Here is a 7139-nt window from a genome sequence, read left to right as displayed (position 1 = left end):
CACAAATCACAGGCGTGAGTTTCTGTGACTCCCAGGTATACCTTTGTAATATTTTTCATTGTGCTTTTTAACAGAGAGACCTGGTATTTTAGAGAATAATTCCCACTGGCAATTTTATACCAATTCTGGAATTAAGAGTGATAGCTTGTCAATTTAGTGCACTGACAAAATCTAGGGAACTCTAAAAGTTGTAATCCTTCTCTACCTCTGAGTCTGTAGAATGCCAGAGCTATCCCTGCTCAAGGCCCCTACTCCTTGCAGTTTTTTTTTTTTTAACCACTATGACTTGCAAAAATTGCTTATAAAGATTTTTCTCATTGAGCAAGCAATAAAAAAAGGATGCAAAACATTTGGAAAATGCAAAATGCTACACATATTTAAGCATGGTTCTGTTCATTGTGATTACCTTGCATGAAAACAAATATCGCTTTTGCTTAATTTAGGGCAGAGTTGATGCATTTGATGAGTAAACTGGTGCAGTGTAAAGAGCATGAATTTGGGTTCAGGGAAACTAGATTTATTTTCAGCTTCATCACTTACTAGGTATGTGACTTGGACAGATTGCTTCTAAGAGCCTCAGTTTTCTGATCTACATAATAACCACACACACACACTCTCACACCCCTCAGAGATTTGCAAGTACAGAATGAGATAACATAGGCAAAGTGTTCAGCATAATGTCTATCTTACAGTTTTCCTAAAGTTTTAAATGCTAAATCACTAGAGTGGGCAGTGTTCAACATAAGTCACAGGCTAATGAGTGGTACATGCCACAAAGGAAGGGAAAACTTTGTTGGTGTCATTCTTTCTCATCCTGGCTGCTTTGCCTGGAATAAAAATCCATGCGAACCTAGAATCATGTTGAATGAATAGATGGGACTCTTCTTGAAACTGCTCCATAATGGGTCATTGTGATTACATTAGAAATGGTGGAATTACACTGGAGAAGGTATCAAAGAAACATTGTAGTGGAAGTAATATTGGACAAGTTCCCAGTGTTTAGGGGCCTAGCTCCATCGGGTTGCTAGCTAGCAAATCATCTAGCCTCTGTGGGTGTCAGTTTCCTCACCTCTGCTACTGAGCAGAAATTTAGCAAAGCACCATAACTATCTGTAGGATTTCAAAATTTCCACATGGGCCATTATGGAAGAACTGGCTTGGCTTCTATTGCTTTCCATATCTTCCTTGAAGTCTGATACGATTGTTCTGAGGATAAATCATGTTAAATTAATCCAAATTGCTAGAATAGAATTCCCTCCAGTGGTCTGGTCATGTTTAGCGTATAATTTCAATGTTTTCTTATTGCCGACTACATCTAATTTAAATATTTCTACCTAGCTTTCAAGCTTTTTCATGGAGGGGCCTCATTTACTCATTCAATCCCATCTTCCCTTGCTCCCCAGCACCTGCTGCACACAATCCATCTGTACCAAAATATCACCTTTCCCTGAAATGCTTTCTAAGCTCCTTCATGCATCCCAAATGCTTTTTCTCTATCGAGGTTAAGTTGCTCTCATTTTGTCCACAAAAGCTTTTCCGATTAGTCCGACTTGTGCAATTATAAATTTCTTACTTCTCGACCCCCCAATTCTATGATTTTAATAGGTTATGCTTGGCTTGGGCAAATTAATACCGTTTAAGCCAAGCCTTCCCTTCTCATGCCAGCCCCGTATCAATTATGTCTCTCTTTGTATCCATATTTTATGCCTATAAGGGGCGTTGTGATAGGAACAGGGCATAATGGGAGGAACGAAGAGAAACGATTTAAGATTATTTATTTACTTGTTTGTTTGTTTGTTTGTTTTGCCTGTTTCCTAAGATTTTAGAGAACTGACTTTCATGACATTTGGTGCAATTTAACTGGATATAAACTGATCTGCTTTAGGGTTCATGTAATTGCCCGTCATACCAAATGAGGGAAAAAAATATGACTATTCTATCTCTGCATGAAACTAAGCAGAATTTTGACATTGTAGCCATCAGGGTCCAGGCAGCTCACAGATTCCACACTCAAATGGGGATAATCGATGAGTGTTAATGAAAGGAGTAAGTAGCAGGAAGAGAATTTGTTATTTTGTGAAAGGGTTTGATTAGGATTTCAGGGGATTAAAAATGGGTAGTAAAACACCCCAATACTATGAATAGCTGTTAGTCCTTATCACCCTAGTCTGAAGGGTGAGGGAGAGGAGAGAAGACGAGAGAGAGAGAGAGAGAGAGAGAGAGAGAGAGAGAGAGAGAGGGAGAGGGAATGAATCATGGCTGTTGGAGAGGGTGCACTGTGGTAGAGACGCACAGCAGCTTCCAGCCCACAGCCCTATGTAGAAGGACTGGGAAATAAGAACTCAGCCACACTTCTCTCTATGTCTATTCCTGCCTGTCGTCTCCTATTGGACAATTCTAAAAGGAAGCCAGAGGAAGAAATCTTTCACTGGCACAGTCTATAATCGTCAGCATCCTCAGGCAGGAACAAGGTGCAAGAGGGCAGAAAGCGAATCCGAGAGGCAGATGGAAAGTACACACAGAGGCAGCCTGATTATTGGAAGTCTGAATGATCTAAGAAGGGGTGTGGATAGTGCAAGCCAAAATGCAACTGCCCTAAGGAACAATTTTGCACCTCTTGTAGCTAGGGGAAAAAATTATATACTTAACATATGCATAGTTGATAAATTCGGGTGTGAAAAAGGGAAAGGTTTTAACCACATGAATGCAAGTATTACGACATTAGCTTAGTGCATTTAAAATTTTTTCTTGTGAGATAGCTCTTCTAAAAACCATCTCAACTTCTCAGATGTGTGTACATCCTCTGAATCCACTAATAAAAATTATTCTTAGTGATTAAAGGAAAATCGCATTGTCCATCTAACTACTATAATGCAATTCAAGATATCCTAATCACGGCATCTAATTAAAATAGTAAATCACTTAAAAAACCCTCATGTTATTATTGAAGCCTTGGTTATAATAGTCCTATATTAGCAGTTCTCCTTGAAGCAAAGAGAGAAGTAAACCCATTACCCAGAAGAAACAAGCCCTCAGTTCTAGATTTCTTAGTCAAAATAGGATGCAGATATTTTGTGGTGAAGCTGTCATGCAGAGATACTGTTTCAGCATCGCAGCAAAGCAGAGTTTTGTCTCGATCACTTGTAGGCTGGTCATCTCATCTACTTCATCATTTGTGTGGCCCGCAGAGGCCGTACATTGTTTCAAAGTAAGAGAATAATTTACCGTTTGTGTGTTTGTCTGGGTATGTGCAAGTATATTTGTTCAATTTTCGAGTCCTCCCTTGATATGACAGACTGACCCTTTTTTCTGCCCATCCTCTCTGAGTTGGAAGAGCTCTCACATGCCACCATATAAGGAAAATTCATACGAGCGTAGTGGCAGGCATGGGCTCCTATCTCTGGAATTACTCTAGTCCACCTCCTATTCTAGCCAGTTCTCCCCAAAACCCTTTGCTCTCTAATTCCAGTTGATTTCAATATGTGAGCTCTTGATGCTTCCTCTGTTGCAGTTTTAAGGCCCCCCTTTGCATATGCCTCTTTGGATTAGGCTCTATTTTGTCTCTCAGTCACAATTTTACATTGTCCTTCTGGCTCCATGTAGAGATGATAATGACAAGTCTTGGTGCTCCTGAATCCACCCATGGACACACTCCTATCAGTCTGCCCTGCCCAAACTCTCCAATAGGGAAAACCAACTTAAAATAATGGGGAAAATATATATATATAGCAGAGGTCAAAAAATTGCATCTCTTGGTGTTTCAATCAAGAAATAAAGATATTTAATTTTCATCAAAATTTTCTAAGTTACTTATTTATATGAAGCAGAACTCTAATTTATTAATTAGATTACTGAATCTCATGATGGACAGTTACCTAACCTCCTTGAAAAATATTTTTTCATAGAAATACATATACTTTAAAATATCAATGAACAGTCAAAGATTGATAATGAGAGTCAGACATTTTTGCTGCACACTTTCCCATTCCTAGTTCCCAACTTGTTACACACTAAACATTCAACACTGTAAGTTATTTCCAATATTAGCTACCTGCATATTTCTTAATAAGTTACTTCCATTTGTACATTTGTCAGTTTTAGGAATTAACCACTCCTATGATTCCAGCTAAGAAAGATAAGAATTATCACTCTTTTACTTACTTTCTCTCATCACTTTTCTTTGTTAATCTTTCCAAAATAGTTACAGCACAATTCTTTTAAGCATCACTCATTTTTGAACAGCATAGTATCTGTGATTACATTTCTTTCCTTGTACATTTTTCCTTGGCATTAAAATAGCCTAATTTAAAATTTCTAGCACAATATTCAATTTAGTTGAAAGATATGAACAACTAGGAGAATTGGATCCTATTTCCAAAATTATCAACATCTCAGTTATTTTCCACCAGTTATTTAACATCATGGGCTTGATTTTCATTACCTAAGAAAAGAAGACACATTTTTTACTCTAAACCAGTATTTGATGAGCCTGTCTTGTATTCTACCCTGTCCTACAAGTCCAGGGTTCTGCTCTAGGTTGTCTGCTTCTAGCACAATAATTGAATAAATTGAATAGATATTTTTATTTATTTAAGGAAAACTTTTCTGAGTAATTTTTCCCAATTTGCTCTTATGATCATATTAATTCATTATACATATTAAGTTAGTTAAAAATATCTCAAATGTAACTCATTATCAACTCCAGTCTAATCTGCTTCCCCCCTTACATTCTCTTTGTGGAAAGGAACAATGAAGCCTTATTTGCACAAACAGAAACATAGAAGCCAATATCAACCTTCTTCTCTACCTCATCCTGTTCCATCCCTCAGTAATAAAAAGCTTTGTGAAGCCACCTTCTTCTCTCTGTTTCTACCATCCCTGGTCTCTATCAAGTTTGATATCTTCTAATCTGGACAGTCCAGTAGTTTTCCTCTAATCTTCCCTAAATAATTATGACTGTCATATTTTCTAAAACACAAGTTTGATGCTGCAGCTGTCATTTAAATCCCTTTAGTAAGCTCTTCACATTTGAGATACGCACAGTATAGGAACCCTATACAACCTACCTTCAATTTGCCCTCACACAGGCTTTCCTGTACACCTCATAGTTCAGCTACACTGTCTACTCACTGTCCATGGGCCCAGCAGATTCTGATAGGCATAGACTCACTGATTCTCCCTGAAATGACAATTCTCTTCTTGGCAAGTCTTTTGTACGTTTGTCAAGACCTTGATGAGAATTTTTTTTTCTCTGAAGCCTTCTCTATTCCACCAAACAGTGTACACTTCCTCTGCCTTCCCCTTGGCAGTCACATTTACTGCTTCCTCCTTCGTGCCATTCATCACATTTGGTCATGATCCTTCATTTAGAAGCTTGTTTTGCTTTCCCATGATGCTTGGATTTCTTGGGGCAGAGCTTTATATACCTACGTGGCTTCATGTACCTGGAACAACACCTCAAATACAGCAAACGTGCATTGAGTACAGGTTGAATAAAGAAGTAAATAATTGAACATGAAGACTCTAAATGGTATAAACCCATATTATGTACTTACTTACTTATTTATTTTTAGACTTTTTTTTTTTTATCTTAGATCTGCAAATATTTTTGCTGTCTCTAGTTTTCATTTGTTTACTTTTAGAAGAGCCACTTGGGGGAGTGGGGCAGGGAGATCCTAATGAAGGTCATGGCTTTAGCTGTGCCGTGACCCCAGAAATAACATTGTGTAATACTGCCATTTTACCTTTCTTCTTTCTGCATCTGAGTGTTCTCTCGCTTGAAGATCCCAGTGAACCCAGGGAGGTGAATGACATTTGATTGGGCTTGTGCCTGATAATTCATTTCTGAAGGTGAAATATTGAGTGACACAGTGTCCAGCTGGTGATATTTTCAGCACAGAAACCTGTTAAAACTACCAAGGCAGCATTAACGAGATGGAATAAATTGATTTATTTCTCTTCTGAATTGCTTGGCAGTGCCTCAATACTCAGGCATCAAATTTGCTCAATGTGCTACTTAGATTATTTCTTCCTTCCCTCAGCCAGCCTGAAGACTGCGGTAGCTAATGCTATTTTAAACTATGTCCTTCTTCAGAGAGAGCATCAGACATATTTCAGAGAAGATCAAATTAATCTCTGGCTACTTTCCCTGGTAGACCTGAAGAGGCATGCCCCTGAGTCAAGACTTTAAGTTATTATTATTTTTTTTAACGTTACCATCCCTGGGTCATTGACATAAACTTTTATATCAAGACGCGAATGCTGATAATATGAGAGAAAAGAATAGTTTAAATAGAGAATGATTTTAAATGCTGGAGGATTTGTTTAAAATTATTTCTATTTGTCCACCCGGTAATTTCTCTTTTGAGTCCCGTTAGAAAGAAAATAGACCTTTGAACATTTTTATCCCTCAAATCATTACTTAGGAGAAGCTGGAGAAGATGGGAAAATAAAATTGATACTCTGCTGCTTTATGGTAAAAACCTAGGCCCACCCACTGCACTTTGACGGACAACCCCTTTACAGAACAAAGTCACCTTTCCCAGGAATAATCTCTTAGCTCATTCAGTGGCCACCTCTGATGTCATTGTTGTACTGGTATCTCAAAACCGGAATGGGTAACAGTTCAAATTGTGGCTTTGGTGCAAGGCCTATGTTCAGATTTCCGTTTTGCTATATACAGCTGTATGTCTGGGGACAAATCATCCTTAGTTTCCTGGTCTGTAAAATAATATTTGTCACAGAGCCTTGCAGTGGGCAGCCTGACAGGTGCAGTGCAGACACTCTCTCCTAAGTGTTAAAGATGACCAATCTTCTGGTACAGTCTTCATTTTATTAAAGCAAGGAAGAAAGCTTTATTGAGGCTCTGCCTCTTCACTGACCCCTGCCATCCCTGGCCTGCCAGCTGCAGCCAAGTGCCAATAGTTCTGTTGGTTTTCCTTCTCTGCACAGAGATGGTGGAGGCAGCGACAGACAGCTTCTGGGGCACGCTAACTAGAACCAAAACATCAACCAAGCAGAGCCCTGTTCTGTTGAGAAAGTATCTTTCAGAACTTGAAGTAGTTGTGAAACCCAGAAAAGATTCAAGGGTCACTAGCGCCCCCTAGGGCATGGTCAGGAGAATGGTAACAGGTGTTAAA

This window comes from Pteropus vampyrus, unplaced genomic scaffold (assembly GCF_000151845.1).
Source record: "Pteropus vampyrus isolate Shadow unplaced genomic scaffold, Pvam_2.0 Scaffold53, whole genome shotgun sequence".
Lineage (NCBI taxonomy): Eukaryota > Metazoa > Chordata > Mammalia > Chiroptera > Pteropodidae > Pteropus > Pteropus vampyrus.
Note: the sequence above shows the minus strand (reverse complement) of the source record.